Genomic DNA, 25674 nt, shown 5'->3' with positions numbered 1-25674 from the left:
AAATATACACATATTCAAAGGCAGTTAGAACTGTATTCATCCAGACTCCCACGTACATTTAGACTGATATATTCAGAACTGACGCGTAATATGCAGCAACTCAACAGGAATAAACTATGTACCAATATATGTACATGTATGTGTACATATATACACACATATGTATGTGTGTGTGTGCATGTGTGTGCGCGCGCACATGTGCATATGTTTGTATACTTACATATCATGAAGAACAACTTGCTGTGTAGCTTTCCACAGAAAAGGAGCTGGTTTTTATGGTGTCTTAAAACCTAAAAATGAGCCAGTGCCATACTGGGAAATATTAGGAAGGGTATAACCTCCAAGACGCAGTAGATGGGTTTCAGATGCCTTAACATAGACAGGTGGTGCCATTTTAGACACCCTGGAATATTTGAGACATCTGTACAGGACAGGTGGACAGCATAGAGGAGCTGTGTGAGATGCATCCCTTTCTGAAGAGGAAGGTGGAGACCCCATGGCATCTCCAGGATTACTTCTCTAGGCACCTAGTGCACACAAGGGAGTCTTATGCAATACAGACAATCAAGTTTAGGATGCAATTTATTTGGCTAAAAGCCGACATCCACTTTACGATGAGACTAATTGTGCCCCGAACTCTGCTGATGTTAAGGAGCTGACGGACTCTCTGATGAGTATAAAAGGAGACTATGGTGACTTGCTCAGCTGTAGACATCTACGTCTTAGAAACTTGAGTGTTGCTAGATGAAACCCCACCCAGTCTCCACATTTGGGGCACGAGGCTTGGGTCCAACTGGAGAACTTTCAGAAGAATAAGAAAATATGATCTATAGGGAGGGAGTGAATGAAATAAGTTTTTCCAAAAGAAGTAATAAAGTGCTGTGGGAATACTAGCTCTCTTCGGGTACATAAATAGCTGTTGCAAAGGCAAGGGGAGCAATCTATTCACCATGTCATTGCTGGAGGGGTTTAGAAATAATTGGTTTAAATTAAAGCAAGAACAATTCAGGTGAGAAAAAAGAAAACCCCAAAAACCTCTTTAGAACAGTGAAGACAGGGGAGAGTTGAACAGTCTGTCTGGGAAGTTGTGATGAGTGCATCATTGGAAATCTATGAGAACACCTTAAACAAGTATCTGTCAGGACTAACACATCTGCTGTTGATAGCTCTTAGGGCAGGGGGATAGATGACGTGGCCTCTGAGGTCCTCCCAACCATATGAGTCTATAACACAGAAATGAATAATTCACTTTTCATCTTTGCAGAGCCATGGAAATAAATAATAACTGAAAGTCTAATCTTAGCAAACTCAGAAGACTAGGAAAAGCATATATAAATCATTGGTAATCCTATAAGATAATTTATACCACATTGCAAAAGTGCTCAGCACCTAGACAGTTAGCTTTTCATAATACCACCACCACAATTCAAATGTCAGGTGAAACAGACTTGCCAGTTCTACCAAGCTAACAGTTTAGAGATTTTCTAGGCCAATTGCGCATATGAATTTTGAGAAATAGATCAAGTAAGTTGGAGGAACAGTTCAATTCAAATTCCTAGGATGTGTCAGATCTTTGACCATTCACGATCCCTTGCTATGACAAAGACAACACACAAATAGTTCACTGCTAGTTTTATTGTCGAATCTACTTGCTACCTAGTCTACATTACAATTTAGCGTAGCCAAAAGTCCAGAGAGAGGGAGGAAAAGCATATTTGAAATACCCTTCCCCTGAAATAGCCCATGCTAGTTACTGTCATCAGTATTATTTAACCTAGGAGCATGCACTCGAACAAAATGGAGGATACATACAGCAGATAAAAAACAGATTAAAAACATTTGTTTTATAAAGGTTAAACCGTATATGAATAATTTATACAAAATGCTCCATATAATTAGCAATACAGGAATTATTTGGTAATAACTAAACCATTACTGCGCATTTTCTGAATTAACATAACAGCCTCTACTGTCAATCTATGGAAATGGTATAGGAACTCAATAGCAGTTTCTCTGATAACTGCTTCTGGATGTGCAGCTTTGGTGTTTCTGAAACGATTTTGACTGGAATAACAGCACTAGGTGCCCTAGTTATCAGCATTATTTTTAAGTATTTGTCTTATTTCTTTCACTGATTGTTATCGGTGTCAGCCTCTGTCCTGAAGGGTTTTAAGCGTAGTACTTGTGCTTAAAACTTCACAATTACTTTTCTTGGAATGTAGCCAAAAGAATGCATCTCCTCTGCTCTCTTATTCCCATTTATCTGACTTTCTTAGGTGATGAAATGGTCTTAGCATGAAACACGCATCATTCAAGAGCTTCTTTCTCTGCAGGTCTATGCCCTCAAACTTCCGTTGCTTTCATTGTGGTGCCCAACTCAAGAGACTATTTGCTCTTTTCTTCCGCCTTCCTTTAGTATGGATGTGCGTTAATGTGTTAACATAAAAATCTGACTTCTTTCCTATGCTCCCATCTACGCTTCTGAAGGCGTACAGAAGATCAGGGAGCTGAGTGAGAAGTAAGGATAGAGTACTTGGACAGAAATTACTCAAGAAATGAAAAGTGACAAATGCCGAACCAAGGCCCAGTCCAAAGTCTCTCTTAAACCTCTTCAAATCAAGCTTCTAACTCCAGGAGCACAGACTTTGGCAGATTCCTGAAGTGTCCCTGGACTCTAAATACAGAAATCTGCAGGTGGTTTTTTTGCCTTCTCACCTTCTTTGTGCTCCACCTCAGGCTTCAGAGAACTCTACTGGAACCATTTGCCTCAACAAAATAGAAATTCTCCATTATTTGAGTGCGTATGAAAGATCCTCAGGGAAAGTTTTCAGATTTCTAAATCTTGAGTTGCAGAGATATACCAATGCCTAACTCATGATCTTGTGTTTCCATAGAACTCTGGTCTGGTAAGATATGGAGGTTGGAAGAGTTAGATGAATGCCGTATGATGAACTAAAATCTCTCTGCTTCTTGATGGAGAGGATGAGACACTACCATTGATCACAGGAGTGATTTTGAGTGGAAGAAGCAAGTGGGAGAAAGGGGAAGGTAGGAAGGAAATGATGAGTGAACGAGAGAGACCAGGGCAAAATCCAGACAGCTGAACACTAGACTTATGACTGGATGGTGGCACAAGCCTGAGAAGATACAGAAAACACTGTCCAGCTGTGGTGCAGCTGACTAAATGGCGATGATCAGTTTCTTCACATCTTTTTCAACTTTCATATCGCATGCAGCATGGAAGATAAGGTTCTAGTATGAGACGTTTGAAAAAAATCTCCAAATTAGGCAGGGCCAGGATTGAAACCTGGCTTTTCCTCTTTCCAACCCTTTTTCCAAGTTGTGATGTCAACACAAAAAGGCATAAATTACTTTCCATCTACTCTAAGATACCAGGAGAGAAAAGTGTCCACCTAGGAATAGACATCTACTTCAGTGAGCTGAAAGCCTTCAGTCCTTCTTGCTCAATTTGTCTTTTCTCCTCCTAAGTACTGCAAGTCCCCAAAATCAACTTAAGAAAAGCTTACTGGATATACGACTGCAAAGATTTGGGATCAAATAAATAGTGTATTTTTGCCAAACATCATCCAGCAAGTTGTAACCAAATCTTTTTAGGAGTTTTCTTGGTCTCACCAATTGCTCACTAGCAAGTAAGCCTGAAGTACAGTTTCCAAGTACGGGTGATTTTTGGTGTTTGGATGCTCAGCTGAAACCACAGACTTAATTTTCAAAACTACTGACTACTGAGACAGTCCTGTCGATTCCAGATGGCTGAAGAGCATTAATGGTCTTTGAAAGTGCAGGATGCAAAAACTCAGTTGAACTTCCCCAATGGAGGCAACCAACAATGATGGACATGACTGAAAAGGTCTGTGGCTTTCTCCCGATTTCTAAAATTTATACCGATGACGTTTACCCATCCTGGCGGGACGTGTACTCATGAGCTTAAATTTGAAAATGTAAAGTACTGCAGACAGCTATGTGAAAACAACCAAGGAAGACACAGCAGAGTTCTCCCTCGGAAACTTACAGTGTTATTGTGCATTGTATCTTGCTGTCCGCTTCACATTTTGGAACTGAGCATGACACCCCGAGCATGCCTGCTAAACCAAATATGAATAAAAATTTATATTACAGCAGTTCTGTTACCAGGAAACTTCTATTAACAATGTCCAATTCTGCTCCAATATACACATCCTATGCTTAAGTGTATTGCAGTCTGCATTATTTCTGTGTGTGTTTGTATGCCTGCTAAGATTTATAGTGTCTAACCGTTCAACCGACACTGTCCTGGAAAAGAAAGCTCTGCAAATACAATGAATATACATAAAAATCTCTCCTGCAAGAAAGCAGTGGAAACTTCTTTTTACAATATATTATATGCAAAGCAGATGCAGATCCGGCTCTGCATGTTTCATAGGGTTTTTGAAAATGTCTAATTTGCCTGCACTATTTACAGCATCATTAAAATTTCTTCATTTTACAAATGGAAAAATAAATCAGAGATCAATGTCATACGTCTAGAATTGCAAGGGCTTCTGTAAGTTCAGTCCCCTTCATACTTACAGAGAAATGCAATGAAAAAAAGATTGTAAGAAAAAATCAGGTCCATAGACTCCTTGTAATCACCTTTTCAGATTATCTTAGCATTGCTGCTTCTCATGTACATCAATTAAATTTATAATGTGAGAAGGAGAGCTTTGGAAAGAGTTTTAGCCTCATTTCCCCTTTATAGCCCCTCCTGTCTGGGCTTTCAAATATTTTTCTGTCTTGAGGGACTTTTGTCACGTATGAGTTTAGTGGGAGTAAAAAGGGCATTCACAGCTCCTTGCAAGATTAGGGTCTTTACACTGGTTGCATCTGGATCAGAGATGAATTTCACTGGCACATCATAAATATACATGTACCTGTGCATGTAAATCCCCGAAAATACCTCTTTATACTTCTCCCCCAATATACACCAGCAGGAATGACTTTCTATATTCTATATTAAAAATACATTTTTTGAGATTATATGTTTATTGTTAATAGATATAATACAATTGATAAAGAATTGACTGTGAGAAACTGTCAATTGCAGACTGTTGTTAAAATCCTAGCTACTAACTAACTTAGGAATCCAGAAAAGAAAAGAAAAGAAAAAACAAAACACATTTCAGGCTTCCCTGCTAAATGGTCAGTGTAAGAGACATGAAAACTTGTCTTAATATATGTCACATATAAGGGATGTTGAAGTCTGTCTACATGACAAACTGACCAGAATTACTGCAGTGAAATTATTATTTCTAGCACTTACTCCTAATCCTTTCTTTCTCTAGGAATATGTCCAGGTAGTTCCAACTTTCCTTAAACCCTTCTGCTGTACTGTATCTAAGGTATATACTTTTCCATATTTTTTGACACATTACATAGGTATGAAAGAACATCATATATACTTTTCTTTTTAAGAAGTCACACACGTCCGGTATAAAATGAATACAGTAACCTACAGATCAAGACTCATAGGATGATTTCAGTGGCTAGATGCTAGCTTTATAGTCAAGGCAGACCTGAGAGGTAATGGATTATTTTCTCACAAGTACTGCCCTACTCTAAATATTACTCACGGTACATTACACACAATGACAAGAAGCCGAAGCCACAACGCTTTACCGAGGAAGAGCATCTCACTCTCTGCTTATAACTTCCACTTTCACTGTTAGTTTTCCAACTGTTCAAACAGAAACTCTGTTTTGGTAACAGCTTGTTGAGAGAACTCCACGTTTTCCCAGTACGTACTTGAAGAAGATTAATGAGTCTTACTAACACGCCAAGTCACTCTGTTCCTTTCTGTCAATAAACTCCCATAGAACAAGGATGTCTGTCTCATTGGCTACAGTTTCATGCAGATATGCTCCAAAATTTTAATTAAAACACTAACCACAACCGATCATGAAATAAATTCCAAGACACTGTTTAAGAAATAATTGAACAGGTATTATTAGGTAAGCCTTCTTACCAAGAACTTTTGCTTCTAAGGGTCAACGAGGAGGAAGACAAGTATAAACAATATGAACAATTTCAGAGAATAATTCTTATTATTTAATTTTGATTTCTATCATCAGCTGGTACAACCTGTTTTTAAAAATGAAATCTACTTGCAACACTCTACTTGCCTATTGTCCAAGAATAAATAATTTTCATTTAAAAGAAGGCACAGTATCACTCTTAACTTATTGGTAAGACGGGGAGAAGAAATTTTGTGCGTGGAGAAGGTAGATGACAATTTCTGTAGGACTGACTTATTCATGACAGCAGTAAGGTACCAGCCAATTCTATTATATACATTTTTAAAGAAAGAAATTAAGAAATAAGATGGGGATTTCTCATGCCCTTCAGTTCTGAGGAGTTGCAGTGTATTCAGGACAGTGCCATCACCGTGCAAGTGGAAAATTGTGGGGTAATGGCGTTCTGCCTGTCCTACATTGCACAAAAAGAAGAAAACTGTAGACTTTAGCTCTCAACCAGCCGATGCTACGGGTTAGCTATGAGTAAACCAGAGCAGACATGAATTAGCCAGCAAAATCAGAGCTGATGCTGAGGAGGGAGTACCCCTTTGAGGAGGCAGAAGTAGGAGCCAGGGAGCCTGACAAGTCAGTCGTGTTAGGGGAAAAAAAAGGTGGGCTGGAGTAGAGGCAAAGAGAAAGAAGATGAAAGTCCATCTATGGGAGAATGAGTACCACTTACGCAAACCTGAGAGTCTGAAAACAATTTCTACTGTCATTATTCTAGTTTAGCAGTGATTTAATGCTTTCCTCAAAATATAAAAATATATAGTATGTAAAAATATATAAATATAGAAATACATATATACATGACTCGGATAGATTGATAGTAACTAAAATTCCTTCCTTCCACTGAAGTAGGAAGGCTGTTGTTCTGTTTTCTACTTAGTAAGAACAGGCAAAGGGAATGAAAATTCAGGGCCCAGAAAGAATATAGAGAGTTAAGACACTAGAAAACTTCAACATATTTATTCTTTCAAAACCAGTAAAAGTTGGGCAGTTGGCCTAATAAGAGACCATTAAGAACAAAGGATAATTAGGCTCGCAGAGGTGTAACATCACTGAGGGAAAACCAACAATAGTAGTATAGGCTCTTTCAGAGAGCGCATTTGTGGTCCTTACCCATTACAGTCATTAAAAGAGAAGCCACACTACTCCCAGCTTTTCTAGCAGTTGAAGGTGACAACCAAAATAGTCAGTGCCGAAAGCTTCAGCGAACAAAATTCCTGAAGGGTCTTGGGACTTTAGTCAGCACTTCCTTTACAGATGTTTCCACTTACGTCCCCTGCGTTGTCTGTCCGGCACCCAAAGCAGCCTTCTGCCGCTGCCTCTACAGAGTCCTAGCTCAACTTTTTTTTTTTTTTTTTTTCCAGGAGAGGTGTTGAGATGCATGAGTAGAGTAATCAGGCGTGTCCGGGCCCTTAGCAGTGCGAACTAGCACACTATGTGCTGGTAGCAGTTCTGGCACTGTCCATCACAGTGTCCCTGGAGTATCTGGCTTTTTTGTCCTAGATTCATAGACCAGTAACTTCTAGTGGAGCCTAAACTGTCGTAGCTGACTTTAGCTTTAGATCTTCACAGTGCTTCTGGGCCCAGACTTCAGTCCTCTAGTTTTCCTGCAGCTTCTCTGCCATATCATCCACTCTCAGCGCCTGATCTGTATGAACAAAAGAATTTATCTGGAACATGCGTGGTGAAGACATGTCTCTCCTTCAGGTACATCTGCAAGAAAGAGAAAAGAAAACCGTATCGTTCCTTGGCACGATCAGGATGACAGTAAACAATACAACATGCACCTACCCACAGGCCAAATTTTGCAACTTTGCATCTGGATCCGAAACGTAATCATGTTCCCTGGGAGACCATCCAAAGAACAGAATGCCAGGAAACTATGCATAAATGTCTGAGAGTCTAGTAGAAATGGCCAAGAGACTTTTGCAGTTTTGTAATCTGTAGATTATGCTTTTGGGGATGGAGCAGAGAGTTATGGAGAAGATCTGTTTCTGATGTATAAATTATACCAGGAGGGATCCATGAGAGACAGAGGTGAAATTTTACTCCTCCACCTCAACCATCCTTGATGTGTTGTGCTGCTGTTATCCTAGCATTCAGCTGTGTAGTAAAACCGCTGCCCGGTGTGGGGGAAATGCAGAAGCAGTGCCTCATGCGCCTGTCTTCAGAAGAAATCTGCATCCTGCTACGGAGATGATACGCACGGTCAGGACTGGGGGCCTGAAAAGGAATAGGAACTGGATCTAGCTCGTCATTACTCTGGGAACGTCAGCAGAAGATGGAATATGATGGACAGGGTGAGGTCATGGTACGTGAGTGGAGTCTAGAGACACATGTGAGAGAATGGATTAAGAAATCGCTGGGGCTACTATGTATCACTGGGTTATGATCTAATTCTACTGTTAATCCAAATGACTTCACAATCTTTTGGATCCTAGGTTTCTGTCTTTTAGGAGCTCTAGCAGCCAGAACCAAGTGGCCTAGCTTGGATAGGCATTTGCTGTGCAGAGAAGGAGAAATAGGAGGACAGTACCTTGAGAGTGGAGCTATTTACTCAGGTCGGAGATGGTCAGGCCTTTCCCAAGTATGAACACTTAGGTTTGTGGGGTTGGCAAGGGTAGGCGATAACACATCTGGTCATGACACAATCGCTTGCTTGAGAGAACTTCCAGCCTCTGCTGTCTAATTAAAGGGAGGTTCTGGTTTTATGTGCATAGAAGTCCAGAACAAGTTGGGGAGGGGTTCTTTTCCTGAGGACGGACAGTTTTAAGCCAAAAGGGAAGACTGGCATGCTCTTTCCTTGTTGTAGCTGTCAGGCCCAGAGTGCCATACGTTACCTGTTCCCTCGACAGGAACCATTGCCCGCATCCCATTTCGTCCCCACCGGAAATATACTCACCAGTAGCTAGCTCTTGGGCTGTGGCAGGGGTCTGGCTGTGCCTGGAGACATCTGGAAAAAACGTGTCCTGGAGGATGACACCAGGTCTGAAACAGGTAGCAGGCTGAGACTGAGATGCGGCGAGGATCCTTCATGGAAGTGACTCTGCAACTTCTGTTGCATGCTCAGGTCTGCCCTGCAGACAGTAGTTTGTGAACAACTAAGAAATTCATGGTGACTTGCCATCCAAGTATTTTGTGAAAATCATCTTAAAAAGGAAAAGTAACTCTCACAGTCCTGGTCAGCCCCATCCATTCCCTACGGGTAAATCCTTCTTCACCTTTTTTTCTTCTGAACTGAGAGCTGTTCTATCAACATAAGCTTCAGCCAGGTGCCCTGGCTTCTCAAAATGGCCTCTGGTTTTCCAGAGAGTCTTTGAATAGGAAACCTACACCCTGGTTTCATTTGAAAAGTCAGTCTATGTTCTTTCCTGTGAACCGCTGCAACAAGAACAATGGCTGGAGAGTTCCTCCAAAACCAGCGTTCTTTTGTAGGGGGTCTGCTGAAAGGGGATTGTTTTGGGAAGGGGGGACTGACAGGACAAGTGAAGTCACAAGGAGCCTGAGCCAGAGCGCTCACTACATCTACAGGACGTGTAAAGACAGCACTTGAGTGCATTTCACCCGGCCAGGAAGAACTACTCCTGCCAAGTTGCCTACCTAGGCCACCTCACGCTCATATTGGAGAGCAAGAAACTGGGGAGCCTGAACTTCAGTGCAAACTGAAACCTAAACAGATACGATGGCATATGTGTGGCTTGTGTTAGCTGAGAGCATGGTGGCATGCGTCCATGAGGAACCGGGAAGGGTTATCTTCTCAGATGGAACAGGGATGCAGAGCATAAGGCTTCCATGGGAAACCTCAAAAAAAGCTTCAGAATCCATGACAATCAGCTGAATCCAGCGAGCGAGCATTTTCTCTTCTCCAGGCTTCCCAGGACTAAACAAACTAGATGAGCTCTCCTTTCCAAGGTTATAGTTCTTCTTGTTCCCTTTAGTATTAGCAGCCCCAAATTTTCCTGTTGAGTGTAGAATGACATTTAAAAACTGTATTGAGTAGGTCTAACTACATATTTCTTTGCTGAAATTTCAAGTAGGATGGCCTGAGAGAAGTCTCAAGAAGCCGTTTTTTAAAATATTTGTGGTGCTTTAAACTGGGGCCTTTTGTGGGAAATGCAGGAAACGAAAGGTTCTTCTTCATAAGAATGCCTCAGGCAAAGAGAACTAGAAATAACATATACATTAATAAACAGCTTGATAATTTAATTGTAGTATTAAATAACCACACCAGCTCAGCTCAGCCCTTACCTGCATTGCCTGCCTGTTTATGTCGTATGGTGTGGTTAGGATATGTCTAGATATCTGGTATGCAAACTTCATGTATAAACGGTTCTTTAAATTGCTGATTATATCCTTAGGCAGGTTTTAGTGAATTAATAGAACTTGTTGATTGGTGAAAAGTTATCATGTGTCCTACTTTGCACAATGCTATCTAACATAAATATTTGCCTTAAAGGTGTTAACTTTTAAATGAGTGAGTTAATATACATAAAATATCAAGAATAACATGAACAAAATTATCAAATTAGTTTAGCTTTAAAACACTTCTTAGCAAATGAACCCTCATTTATGCTCACGTTGTTTAACAAAGGGAGGCCAGATGTGTTCTGAGTCATACAACAAGTCATCACAGAGGAAAAATCAACTTCTCCCCACAAATTGGTTCCCATTCTTTTTAAAAGACACTTCCTTCGTAATCAAGTGAGATCAATACCTTGATTTATCAGAATGACACATTTAAACAAGCCACAAACTCTAAGAGAAAAGTTAATGAAGACTGACTGCCTTGGAGATTTTTAACAATTCATTTTTCTTTAGGGAAGTGAGAGAGGTTGTGATTAATCCTAGCTTTTTCCTTCTCTGTCTTGTAACAGATTAGGTATATGAAAGTGGCCCGGAGTTACCTGCTCTGCTTAAAAAAGGAAAAAAAATATATATATATATACTTCTTATTGGCCATACTGCATCATAAACAAGAAAAACAGAATTCAGATGTGGCAAGTACAAGCTTTTCTTCTGCTTTTCTTCTGCTTTTCTGTGAAATTTAAAGATAAGGCTTTAGGAAAGCTCTTTCAATATATGTTTGCTGAATTTCATTAGTACAATCTTAATGTTTAAACTACCTTTACATGTCTAAAGCTTAACAAATCTGATACCTGGTAATATCTCTCTGGAGTTCCCAGCTTTCGGGCTCTAAAAGACATAATCAAAGTGTTTCATGAAGTGTAAATTGCACAATTCTGTGTCCTCAGTAATTAAAGACACCTCTTAGACTCAGTGCATGGGCTCCAATAGGAATGATGCCACTCAGAAATAAATTGCATGGCTGCTCAAGATTCTTCCCCAACACTATTAGAAACTGTCCAGGAAAATTATATGAACTAAATTTGCCATAGTGCTAATTTACATTGCCATTAATGAGAATACAAGTTTTAAATCACAGACACAGAAGTACTATTGTGCATCCAGCTTATTTCCGCACCACTCAGGGTGATAAGACATTCTCTAGACAACTGTAATTATGAGTAATTTGTAAAAGTAATAAGAACTGCTTTTTATTATAGGCAATAAAAATCAATTCTTCATTCAATTATCTTTCCTGGCTATGATATGATAGCTGCCCTGAGTGAGTGCAACAGGAAAAAAGTAGAGCTAAGTTCTGAGGAGAAGAGTTATTAAAGAAAAAGAGAACAGCATTAAAAAAAAAAAAGTACTAGAATTTAGTCTCTATTCAAACTTCTTGTCATAACGATATGGTAATAAATGCCTGGTACTATTGTTATAATCCTTCTCTTTCTTTAAGACCCCAAACTCACATAGACTCACATAAATTTAAGCATAAGACTAATTTCATTGATTCAATGGGATAATTCTCACGGTTAAGGTGAAGCACAAATATAAATCTTTGTAGGATCAGGGAAAAGATGGAGAAAAACATTCTGGCATGCGATTAGCTTTAAGAATATAATAAAACTTACTGAATTCAAAGTCAAACATGAGCTTAATTTTAGCATGAATTAGAGCCTCAAATCACAGATACCTTCTATTTAATAATATATGCTTCTCATGCTTCAAGAAAAGATGTTTGTTTATTTTGAATAGAGAATACTGTGCGGGAGACAGACTATTGGAGAAACAGGAAAGTATTTCAGGAGAAGTGTCCTTCTGGTTTGTTTATGAAGAAAGGCAGCATAAAGAAATACAGAGGCATGAAAGTACTCAAGCCCACTAGTCTGATAGGTAGGACTCATTTTCTTATCTATAAGAAATGACAGATTTTCATGGAAGTGATGAATTAAGCCTCCTCTGCAGAGAGGATTTGAGGGTGGGCCACTTGGACCCATGACACTTCATCTCCGTTCTTCACAAGAAGAAGACATTATAGGTTCGATTGACCTTTAATTCAGAATAATAAAAATGGAGCTCATTGAGTGTGCACAAGGTGACCCACCCTGCCAAGAACGTTTTATCGGCGAACCATTTAATGTACCCATAAGGACCTGGTGAATCTAAAAGGTTATTGGCACTCTCTACAATGATTATTATTCTAACCACTTACATCTGGGATATTTGTAGTTCTGGGCACACCTACTGCTTATCTTAAAAGGAACCCACCTTTTACAGCTCTCTCCAGTGTAATGCCTCACTGCTAATATACTGTTAGATCCCAGCTGGAGTCAGGTGCCATTTTGTGAAGCATTTTATTGAAGGAAAAATTCATATAAAACATACACAGAATGATAATCACTTTCCCTCTTTCATTCCATTCCAAGATCATCTTCTTTTCTGCAGCCTTTCTCGACCTTCATCGGCTTGCTTCTGTTATATCTCCTTTCTCCTTTAAAATTGTGAGGTTTACCTTTATCTCTTAAGAATTGTTTAGAAGAGATAAAAACACCAGTGAGAAACCTTCTGATTAATATATTTTATATATATTATACAATATTATATGCTATATATATCATATAACCTAATATCATATATATATAAAAAATATATTATATATACATTATAAAATTTCTAAAGTGTGAATATTAGGAAAAAGGAGTTTTATCACATTAGGGTTATCTCAAATTTGTTGTCAAGGTTTTAGCTCCTCCTCTGAAAACAGCCGTACTGACTGGCAGCTAGTATCATAGTGACAGAAACAGCAGAGCTACGTGCTTCATAGATATAAGTGATGAACTTCATATTTTAACAAAGTTAGTTGGTGGGCAAGGCAAGAGGATAAATCTTTTCATATGCATCTAGGGATTTCAAGGTACCTTGAGGAAAGTGATCCACCTACAAAATACATTTATTCCACGATTCTAGTTCTACATGATCGACACCCTTGAGTAAGGCTTCACTCGTGCCAGTAAGTAACGTACCTGAACCTGAGCTAACAACATATCAGCAGCTTTGAGGCATCCCTTCTTAGAAAACTTGTATAGCATTTATATTCATTAAAACAATTAGTCAAATCCATAAAATATTGTCTGATATTTATATATGTAGATGGTGTATCTTAGAAATTCATTAATTTTAGTGATAGTTATTTTGCTTTTCCAAGAGCATCCCATTTGTACTCATTCTAAAAAGGCTTATGCTATTTTAGACCAGAGTGATATATAATTAACTTTTAAAAACTCTTCTTGGGTTTTCGAAAGGTTGACACAAGTAATTTACTGAATTTTAAAACTAGTCAAGGTTAGGAAAAATTCTATGTTCTTGGAAATGCAAACACTAAACATCTCTGGCTTATCACAGTCAGCTTTACATCTGGCAACCTATCCCAGGCCAACTTTCCAATGCTACTGCTTTCGAGGGCGTAAAATGCATCTTGTTCAAAAAGCTGCACGTCATGTACAGAGAGAACAGCCTCGTTCATGCTTTATTCCTTTCATCAAACAGTTCGGTCCGTATGCTGTGACCCAGTGTTCGGCAGCCGAGGCGAACAGCAAGGTGCCATTATGCTCCCAGGCCGCTTGCCCTGCTGGCGCGGTCACACCTTGCTCTGCTGTGCAACCTGCCTGAAGAAGCTCCTTTTCCTGGCACAGAAGTTTAAGGATACCTGCATACAGCAGAGATGTAAGTTTCCAGACCATCTCCAAAACTTCAAGTGCTGACTCTAGCGCTTATCTATTGTCATGCTGTTTGACCAAAGGTTTTTGTCTGGTTAGTCTCAATTTCAAGAGAGAATAAGATACCTTGGACTCTAGCCCATATACTTATATTCTTTTGTTTTAGAATATAATTTCACTCTTGTCAGCTCCAATCTTTGTTGTACTTCAATGCTGATCGTAACAAACACATGGATTAAAATTCCCTGTAGAGCTTTATGATATAAGAAAAAATGAAATTCCCAGTTACTTTGTACCATCCTTTGTACACCTAAGTTTCCTCTTTTGGTTGCTTTGTGTCCTTTTATACATTCTAGATCTAAAATGAAGTTCAAACCAGCCTGTCTGTTGGCATATTTTATGATTTCCACAGACCTGTTTCCCAGCCAAGAGAATCCTCAATCAACTCTCATTGCTGCACCCGTATTGTTGCCTTCCCGAGAGCACAGGAATTCAGCCTTGCTCTGCAGTGGAATCAAATGGAGCCATGTCGTCGCGCTCTCTGGCAAAGCTCCATGAAGGCAGTTTAACGGTGGGCATCTTCATAGCGATTACTTCTCTCCCTCCTCATGATAGTCTATAGCCATGGAGAGTATGAAGAAACAGGAGAGACCGAGGCCTCTAATCGCTATGCTCAAAAATCTTGAAGACAAAACCTGTTTGGCTTTAGCACTTTGGCATTCTAGAGTAAAATGCTGCCTCTCTGAGCGAGACCCACTCATACAAATGTAGGTATCTACAATACAGACATCTAATTCGAACCAGCAGTCGAGACTCTGTTTAGTTAATGGAGAGAAACAGGTGCTTCTAGGAACCAATTAATCTCATCCTGCAGTAGATGTCTCAGATAGATCATACTCTAAAAATGCCTGATTTTCTCTGTTGGCTGTAAAGGAGAATCTAGCGTGACTAACTTAAATGGAGACATCTACATCACAGTTCTCTAAATTTGAGTTAGTTGAACCCTACCCTGGCAGCTTCTGCTTCCTAGTAAATTCAGACTCTTGGGGATTTAAATACATTCCTTGTTTGAGTTTATGATGTTCTGTCATTCATGATGCAAAAGATAAATGTAAAAGGAAAGGCCCATCTGTATTTTATATTTCCTGCTTTAGGGGATGCTTTAATTCCTGCCTTTCCTTTTAAGCAGCATGTGGCATGTCTTTAAATACTTACACCTTATGTCCTCCCTGAAACAAATCAGAAAACTTTCTGTCTGTCTCAGATTCTGCTTTATCTGTGATGGCTGATGTATTTGTTCCAGCTACAGATATAATCTGAGGGCTGACTTCAAATGTTTTACAAGATCTTCCCCCTATAAGTCTTTTAGAAGGCCTCTACACTATCTTCTCTGCCATGACTTATATTCCCTCCATTTGCTGAGCAAGATCGTTCTTTTCTTCCTCACTACTTCCCGACTACTACATTTTGCAGATCTATTCCTTACTGTAAGATTTTTCTCTAGATCACAACTGATAATGCCAATTGGTTGGCCCTATTATGTCTTGCTTGACATGCAGGGAGCGTCTTAGAAAACTTCTTTCTAAAATTAAATCATCAAGTGCATTATGCATTTTCTACATTCTCTGTCTCTGCCGTCCACTTCTCTGTTCTCTTTCCCACTATGACTTTTGTCTTTCATTCCAGACGCCCTGTACCTTCTTGAGTGACAATTTCCAACCAAGCTTTTTCTTAGGAACAGCTTCTCAAAGTGGTGCCTTTAGAGGGACGTTCAGTTCATAAGTGAGAAAGGTGCTCTCACAAAGAAAAAAAAGCACCAGGGAGTAGTGTACTGAACCGGAGTACGAACTTACTATCTACACTAATAGATCGAAACCGGTTCCCTTTAGTCCTTTACAAAATTTTGTTTTTAACCAAAAAAGTTTGGAATTGAACACCTGAAAGATTTTCAGGTAGAAAGCATCAACATGAGATATTTAGTTTTTTAGACAAAATCAACGTGAAATGCTATCTTGAGTAGAATAAACTATTTTTCAGAGTATGATATACCCACCTCTGGGGTCAACAAGAGGACATGTTATCCTGTCCTCAGCAGCGATTCTGAATAGGGCTGGCGTAACCTAACCCCAAAAGCTCCTCAATGCAAATTTACTCTCATAAAAGTGAGTGCTCATTATACTGGCAAGATCCTGTTATATGCATAAACTCCCTGAGGATCTAGGAAGAAAATGTTCCAAGGCCCTCAGGGGCTAAGTGTGTATGGTGAAGTATATGAATAAATCTGTCAGTTTTGAATCATTAGGAATGGATGGCTTTAGGGTTGGTTTTAAATGGGTGCCAGTGTATCTCAGGGTTTTGCTAGAGACAGAGAATGGGCAGGATAAACTTAAATTATTTTTCTCGTCTGGATAGGGTTAATGGGAATGTTACCAGGGATTGTGTGGGAGTTAATTGTATTAACAAGGAAAGATAGAAAGCTAAGCAATGTCTGCTGAATGTCATAGCCATTTTTTCCTATTTTCTTGCAAGCAGTCTAGGTGGCATAAATCAGTAATGACTCTGTTGGAATTTATAAAATGTATTTCAACTGTCTCATAGTATTTATTCTTTCCCTATGAATTAAAGACAAAGCATGCAGGTGGATAGAAGGCAGCACTTTAAAGCACTGAGTTTATATATATGTTATCTCAAATGCATATGTGCATCTCATTAACAGCAATGTGAACTATTCATATAAGTCACACAAAAGTAAACTATTTACCTTTTCTTAGGAGACTGAACTGCACTGAATTACTTAGACTATGGGCAAAATGCTTTTCAATCCCTAAGAAAAGGAAGGATAGTCTTGTATTGTAGATCTGAGTTTTGAACCTGATGTGCCTGGCTCCCCCAAAGACTCTGCAGCTGATCTTCAGATGTACATTCAGGTTAACAATTTCAAAAACGTCCACTAGGTTTGGTTTTGAGACGCCTGAAGTTTGATTAGCAGAGGTGCTAATCACCTAGAGTCAGAGTGAAAATCATTCCTGAAAGTCAAAGTTGCGTGACTGCTGTGGAGTTCACAAAACAGAGGTGTAAAAAGGACCTCTTAGCAGGCGATGGCTGCTAAGTTAGCTACCCAGCAATGGTTAAACCAGCAAGGCCAAACCCGCAAACATTTACAGCTTGAGCTGAAAAGTAAAAGTTGTAACTGAAGACAGTGACCAGCTCTTATCTTCTATGGATCACATTGGCACTGAGGAAAACCAGTGCAACACACACTTACTGTATCCTGCCTTCAAAGTCTTAGCTGTAGACTCAACAGACTGCAGCAATGATGCTTAAATACTGTCATTCACTTGGCTTGCCAGGCTGTCATCTCTAGGGTGCCCCAGGACTGGCACTGCACTGTGCTACGCAAGTAAGGAGGGGAGTCCCCAATGCATCTACTCATCCTGGAGCATTCTCTATTGGTGGGCACTCAAGTAGGATATCAAAAAGAATGAAAAACCTATATACGCTAACAAAAGTCCCCCGAGCTTAAGGAACAAGAGAGACCATAGAGATTCTCTGTGTCACTCTCCATGTCTTAATCTTTTGTGTAAGCAAATAGTGGTAGAGATCTTGTCTAAGCATTGGTGAGCAGATCCTTTTTCACACAGTAAGATGGTCAGCTCTCCCAGCAGGCTACAGGGAGTATTCCCCAGGGAATATACCTATATATAGGTAGTAGGTAGAGATTCGCCTACCAGCAGTCAGACTCACAGAAACAACCAATTCTGGTTTCTAAGACAAACCTCATTTTGCTGCACACAATTAGCTATTACAGTGACGTGTACTTTAAAACTGCTCCAAGGCACTAATCTAGGACAGGCGTTTTGCATTGTGACATTTGTTCAGCAAGAAAAATTCCAATACTTTGCTAACTACACCTCTTTGCAAGAATTAGGTATTTCCCTTTCTTATTATTGCCGCACTGAAGAGCCCATTTTCTTTAGAGAAACCTCAACAGGCAGTAGTCCAGTTTTTAACTGTCTTCATCAGTTCTCCTAACTGCCTAGATAACACGGCAGATTGCAGTATTTTTGTTGTTTTAAATACGTGAAAAGTGAGCAAAAGTCATAGGCACAGAAAAAACAAGAGTGATTTAGAGATGACTGCAGTAATGTACGAGTACTCTGAGCTTATCTGATTTGGACTTTTCCTGGGGAAAACAAATAGACACAGCTGTGATAAGACTTTCTGCAATTATATTTCAGGGAGATTCTGTAATCTGCTTATTAGATCTGTCATTTTCAATAGAATTATTAATAATTTAATATAAACAGAGTATCTGCGAGTTCCTGTGATATTTTTTATGTCCTGTTAAACGGAGACTTCTCTTTTGACTGGTAGACTGTTAATTGTGCTCTGACATCTTGGTCTCATCCACTTTTCCTATTACTTTGTTACAGCTGTGAAATTTCTGACAAAGCAAGGTTCTGTGGAAAAATGCCAATTCGTCTTAAAGAAGGTGCTCTGAGAAAATATCCCCTTTTTTGCTGAAATTACACTAAAGCAGGTTTCTATCAGAAATGAGCTTGGCCTCCTGCCAGCTTATCTGCTGGTTTGTTTGGAAGCCCAGAACTTCTGTGGCTCTGGGAAGTCTCACTGCATCTACTGCCTTCAAAGCAGAGATGTGAGAGCTTTCAGCCTTTGCAGCTTTGGCACGGTGCAGACATGTGGGCTGTTTCAGAAACGGGGAATTGGGAGCAATTCAAGGTTTCAAAAGGTTCTGCACTTTCCAGGAAATGTCGTGAGTCTGGCACTTGAGAAATCCCCCCAAACGCCACAAGAACTGAGTGGGACAGAGGATATGAAGATGGGAGGCACTGAAGAATGAAAGAAAGAAAGAGATTTTACCTATTTCTAACGGGGCAAGACAGAGCTCACAAATTTATCACATCCTGAGCTGGAAAGCCTTCAGCTTTCCCCACTCTTTTACTTATTTATTTCTGCCTCACTCCCCTGACAGCCTGGAGACCTTGCTCAAGTGGTAGCTTGCAGCTTTCCTGGTTCTTCAGTACAGCTGGAGTCCTGGAAATACCAGGGTGGGCTTGAAGGTCCACAACCCTGGGGCAGACCCAGCCTGCGCATTAATTCCCTCAAAGTTGCGTGCCTTCTGGTTTGAAGACTTCCAGGCCAGCTATGTCCTCAGCTCTCAGCATGGGAATATGGCCCTAAAGCTTTCAAAAAGCCTTTAAAAACAGCAGGAAGGTTCCGATTTATGCTGTGGACCTTTAGTGCCCCCCCTTCACAAAGGGACTGAGCTGCGTTTCTGCTTCACAGAATCCCTCACCCTCTCTATGCACAAGTGCATGTAAGACCAGGACACTGTACTAAACACCATCATTTCTACTCTGTTATTTGATTTTAGGCACACATTTGGAGATTCTGGCCTTACGTTTTTAAATATATTACAAAATCTACAGAAAAGGAAAAGGAGAAACAAGCCAGCCACTGGTAACTGATTAATTCCTTTTGACACTTTATTTGCTTAATATTTTGTTAGAATAGCATAACATTTGCATGAACATGAAATCCAGGGACATGGGCTTTTAACAATCAAACTGCTAACTTAAGTGTCATAGCGGCATTTGGGTGATTAATGAAAGGTGTTTATATAGCCACTTACTCCATTTCGTTCGGCAACTGTGCAAAACTACTTACAGAGAGTATGACACGCTGCTCCCTTTATAGAGCAGTTTCCGTATGTTCATTAAGGTGGGGAAAAAAACAAGGAAACTAAACGCAGGTGTCAGCTGAAAGCTTCAGAGGATCAGAGCTTCATTGCATTGCACTTTCTTCTGTGATTCGCAATTAACGCAATTCTGGACTTTCGAATGTTTCTGTCTATTATCCCTGTGGTATTAGCATTTTATCTAGGTGGTTTTATTTACTATTTTATTTTATGGGTTACATTTTTACCAACACAAAGAAAGATGTTTGAGGGCAATAAAGTGTTCTGCTGCTTTTCGACTGCTAAGGGATAGAATATAAGCTGCAAGGATGTTTGCTTCTCTCCCTATTTTTTTAAAGCACATATCTTTATGCTGAGGACCTTGAAATCTCTTGGGAAGAACATCTTAAATGAAGAATGAAAATGTTTCAGGCTTCTCACCATAGCTGTGAATTGAAAAATAAGCACTTACGCACTATGTTCACTCACCTAGCTAAGGGACTTCATGCAGCCTGTATTTAAGGACAAAATGTAAGAAGTATTAGTGCTTGAGCCATCAGTGAGAGGGTGCATTGCACAGAGCTGAGCTACTGCAGCCATCCAAGGAGAAACCAGTAGGGCAAAGTTTGAGGAAATGCTCTGACCTGCTGCCTGCCTCACCTTCTCCCTCTCTCCTGGTACCTTCTGCACCACCTCCCTCTCGCTACCTCCACTGTATCACTACGAAAGAGGCAAGATTGCTGTCCGCTGGGGTTTCTGCAAGGATGGTAAGCAAAGAAAATCAACTGAAGGCCTTCATCTATCTTGGACTCCTATTTCTCATCTTCACAAGAGTGGGAACAGTGGTGAGAATGGCTGAGATGTCAAAGGAGTCGCTGCAGGTTGTTATTTCTGGCCCTCAGAAGGCTGGTAGGGAAAGGAGAGAGGCTATTTGTACCCTGTGGCAGGGCAGGCACTGGCATTCGCAGGGCAACAGCTGTTCATGCTTAGTGTTACCATGTCAAGAAGCAAGGCTTCCCTCTCATTTAGTCATCTAAAACCCTGGGAAGGGGTGAATGCTATTTTCCTATGTCTTTTTATCCTTTCAACTAAGAAAAGGAATCAGAGGAGTTGCCCTACTGTTTTCACTCTCGGCTCATGTCCTTATCCAATACAGTCCTAGGTGCTTTGTAAAAAATGTGCAAAAAGCTGAGAGCTGGTGGAGAAAGTGCGAGCTGCCCCTTGCTGAATCACCGTACTCTTCTCCTAACCTCTGCTAATTGGAAGCTGACTTAAGCACTGAGGCTTCTAAGGAGCAAAATTTGCCTTGACCTTTACCAGCTGTTACCAAGGAGGTGAGCAGGTGAATACACTTAAACAGAGCAAACTTCAGAAAGTTTTTGCTTCAATATACAAACCTGCTGTGCTTCTGGAAGCATGTAAGTCGAATAAGGGATGGATTTGTTAGCACTATCGAGCTGTACAATGTTAGATTACAATATTCATATATGGTGCCTGAGCTTTTTTATAAAGGGTACCATTTTGCAAAATGGAAATTGCCATCACTTAAATGATGGCAATTTAAGAAACTGCTATAGCTGCCATGGCATGGGCATATATGTATGGGATTATTCAGCACTGCAGCTGGTTTTGCAATGATATTTTTGCTCCTGACGTATAATATCCTCCTCAAGAAAATGACTATGCAGTGGTTCAGCCACGGTATTTCTACTAAAACAATTGAGGCTGTACTGGGTTTTGTATCTGTGGAAAGCTGCTTGCTGGTAAAACGGGGTCATGGACTGATGTCGGAAATTTTTCTTCCTCCACAGAGTCCAGCCCCTGAAACAAAAGGTAGCCTAGCCCCAATATTTTCTTTTGCTCAGTGCACAGGTTACCAAGAACAACTTTTGGATATGATTTCACATATGAGAATCATCTCTTCAAGAATGAACACAGCTCCTTTTCCTTATGAGGATCATATCTTCCAAACCAGGCCCTTTGAGGACAGCCTGATGGAAAGCTATGTATTCTTTCCTGCACCTTTGAAGAACTGCTGTCCCTCTAACCGTTGTTTATGCTTTTTATCATCTAACATCTCAAATGAAAATATTTTACTGATCCTGTGTTCAGAACGCTCCATTTTCCTCTTGTGTAGCTCTGTAAAGAAGGTGCAAGTGCAAGTGGAGATAAAAAAGATTGCAAAACTGTTCTCAATATATGTTTTCCATGAGCAACACTTGCTCGTCAAAGAAAGCTACTGTTACAACAGCTCAAAAATACAAAACCTCTCTTTGCATCGCAACATATTAAAGAGTTTTCAGAAATACAAGTTACAGGGAATTATGTAACCCTGGATGCGCTCAGCTGTCTGTACCACACTTTTATATCTTCCTCTTTAAAACTAGTATTTGAACATACTGTGGCCACAGTGACTTATGGAGCAAACCCCGGCAAATTCTAAATCAGGATTAGTGTCTATTAACTCTATTAAGTTCTGTTTGGCAGTCGACCAAAACGTCAACCGAGCTCACATTCCTCTTTATCCAGTGACTAATGCTGGAGAAGGCGCATGCACAACATCAAGTGGAAAAAGGTGTCCGGGGCAATACTGCAACTATCAGGCCAAATTCTCTGCTGGCATAGCTCATAGCATTTCCAGGCCAGATCTTTCAGAATAGCCCATTTGTCTTCAATTAATTTTTTGTATTCACTTTTTAATAAGCAACTTTCCAAGCAATGAGGGTTTTTAGCTGCATGACTCCTATTAAAGTCAATAGGAGTCATGTGGCTAAAACGCTATGCGATGCTTGAATTTATTGGAAATTGGCATCTGGTGCTGAGAGCACTTCTATTGTTTGGTCTTCCTACCCAATCACCACTTTCCGCCCGGCCATGTAGCCTCTTACGCTCCTACTCGCTGGAATTTCCGTGCATAACCTTTCCATTCCTTCCCCAATATGCTTTCACACACCAAAAAAATAAAGGAGCCTCCTCGGTAGAACCATTATTGCCTTATGCCCTTTTGTTTGGATTTTCTGTAGGCAGGCGCTTTGTTCAGCCTCAGCTGTTGCTGAACTTTGCTGTTGGCTGCCGTGAATCACTGTATCGTTCACGCCATCAGTTACGCTTGCACAATACTTCAGGATCTGGTTAGATGAAAGGTGCTCTGCAAACAAGAGCTTCTCTCCTTCGCCTTTTGTGTGGAAATACTAAGGGTTAAAATACAGTGAAATGCCTCTGATGCTATTACTTCATCAAAAATAAGCTTCCGACAACTGGTATCAAGTGTTACCTGATAATTTCTTGCTCCCCTAGAATGGTGGTAACTCATCAGGAGCTATTCACCGTGCTCCTGCTTCCACTTAAATCAAGGGAAAACTTTCCACTGGTATGAGAGATGCAGATTTTAGCTCCAGACGCTTATGTATTAACTAGTGCGAATAAGGGCTGCAGATCTAGTAGCGTGGCTGTAGGAATTACTTTTGAATAAATGCTCACAGCTTGTGTTCTCATATAAATACCAAAACAACTTTTTATTGATTGTCCATACATCTTATATTGATGTGCATGTGGGCAATTTGCTAATCTGTATATGTAGTGGAAGAGCGACCTCACTAAAACAAACGAGCAAAAATATTTCAGCTTATTTTTTAATGTAACAGTTAGGGCACCTGTCCTGATTACATCTAGGGAACGAATGAAAATGGTGCTTCCCCAGGGATTCCCAGAGAAGGTTGCAACAAAATGGAAAAAGAGACATCTTCACAGATGAAGATTTTTCTTCTCCCAGAGGTGGCTGGGAACACTCGAGTTTGAAAAAAGGTTTTTATTAAATGGCAATGTGCTGGAGTTTACATTTACTCTTATGAACACTGTGTAGGAAAGTCATTAATGATTGAGTCTGAATATTGTACAGCCCTGTAATAAAAGACACAGGCTGTCCAGTATCCTGAAGAGAAAGCTCAGCTCAGATTCCTTCAGGCTGAATATGTTTTTCAAAAATAATCTCGGGACTGAAAATCAAATCTATCAGGCAACACTAGTCAAGCAACTGGGGACTGTGCCAGCCAGCCTATTTTAAAGTATAGCTAAAGTAGACTGAAGATTATCTTCAAGAAAGATATTGAAGAGCAACAGAGCACCGAGTGAATATAAAACGGTTTCTGGGACAGGAGCTGTTGAAAACCTCATTAAGTCATCATATTTTAACATGGATACGCTATGCAAAAAAACAGTGTTTCTGTGCAAGACAATTTTGCATTTATTCAGTCTGCCAGAAAGATTTTTTTTTAAAAAAAATTTTCACTGAGTGCCTTTAGTGCTCATTTAAGGTGCCAGAGCTTCAGGAGCTTTGTTTATCTGAGAGAGGTGCAGCAGTGGCGCTGCAAAAATCAGTCCTCGGACATCAGTCCTTGTCTTCATTCCTTGCGGCCGGGCTCATAGATAAATAAGGTCTTTTTCTTAGGCATCTCTTCACTCCCCAGCCTCACTCCCCAGCCACAACCAGAAGTATGCGAGTCAGCAGCAAGTGCAGGGATGGTTCTGCAACATTTACCCTGAAAAAACTGAATGAAGGCTTTCAGCACATTTTACTTGTGTGACTACTATGGCCCAAGTCAAGATGCAAGCGTGTTTCCATTTGATGAGGCTCAAAACGACCTTTGCTCATTTTCCACAGGATTTTCTGTGGAGCGTATGCTGTAGCTATCGAAATAGCTGTTGAGATTTTCCAGTTTTTCTGAAGCCCAGATTTAGCCTGAAATGGACTTTGCTATTAAATAAAGGAAGCCAAAAACTCTGGCAAAGATAAATCTAGTAAGATGAGTGCACAAAAGTGCTAATACTAATATTAACAATTTGGTAAGGGCGGTGGAGTATGAGAGCTTTGTTTTTGAAGAAAGTGAGGAAAAAAAGACTTAATTAAAGAAGAGCCTATCTGGAGTAAATCTAACCTGGGCTAAATTTGAACTGCCTTAGAGGAAGCAGATATCTGTGTCACATTACGATACATCCAAACTATGCAATCCGCCAGCTAAAAGATTTAACACAGAGAGTTAGTTTTAAACTAAAGAAGACCAGCACTTTAATCTTTTTGCTTGATTTTCCTTTCAAACACAGTCATCCATTTAGCTCCCTGCTGTCCTCATGAAGAATTTCCTTACGATGAAATCAGGGTTCGGAGATTTATTATGCAATGAGCGGAGCAGGTTCAAGCTGATAAAGGCTTCCTGGGTGAGTGAAGGATGCTTAATGCCAGGAAAGATACTCTTTTAATGTGAGGTTCTTGACCGTTTATTACATAAAAATGTTAATCTGATAGTGTTTTTAATCTGCTTGTTATCGGCGGTTGCTGCTTGGTGTTAAGGACAAGATAAAAGCAAGAGCTAAAGAAGGAGATGTGGGGAGCGCTTGCTCAGTTAACATGCCGGATACAACACACCTGCTTCTCATTTATCTGCTCTTGCAGAGCGAGGAAGAGAGGGCTTACAGAAGCGATAACGCCGCAGCCCGGCAGCCTGATTGGGCCGGGCATGCTGGCGTTAAAAGGACACCGTGCGAGAGATAAGCGGCGATAAAGATTGGGACAGTCATTTCCCAGGGAACTCTATGGAGTGGAGGAGGATTTGCTGCACATGCCATTTCGAGGGGTTCTCCAGATACAAAATATATAATCCCTCCTCGTCAATTCAAATCCTTCTCCACCTCCCAAACCGTTTTGCGAGCAGCAGAATTAATGAAGCCCAACTGCACACAAGTTTGCATCCTTCGTCCCCTTAGCTTGTTCGAACTGCTGTATGGGGTGGTCGTCCCCACGAAATCCTGGTGGGCAAGAGACATCGTACGCTGCGACTAGTCTTGACTTTCATGGGACCCGATT

The 25674-nt window shown here is 40.3% G+C and overlaps 1 long non-coding RNA gene across 2 annotated transcripts in view; it reads right to left on the bottom strand.

Annotated features, from left to right (window-relative positions):
* Nucleotides 1-1636: 1636 nt before the first annotated feature.
* LOC104149413 (uncharacterized) overlaps nucleotides 1637-25674 on the bottom strand; it is a 44858-nt gene continuing 20820 nt past the window's right edge. For both annotated transcript variants that reach the window (XR_695326.2, XR_011144004.1), the window contains 2 exons: nucleotides 8956-9130; nucleotides 1637-7766 (listed from right to left, as the gene is read on the bottom strand). This is a non-coding gene — a long non-coding RNA (uncharacterized lncRNA). The remainder of the gene's footprint in view (nucleotides 7767-8955; nucleotides 9131-25674) is intronic.

This window comes from Struthio camelus, chromosome 1, assembly GCF_040807025.1.
Source record: "Struthio camelus isolate bStrCam1 chromosome 1, bStrCam1.hap1, whole genome shotgun sequence".
NCBI lineage: Eukaryota > Metazoa > Chordata > Aves > Struthioniformes > Struthionidae > Struthio > Struthio camelus.
The sequence above is the reverse complement of the archived record's forward strand: the minus strand, read 5'-3'. Positions and strand labels throughout refer to the sequence as shown.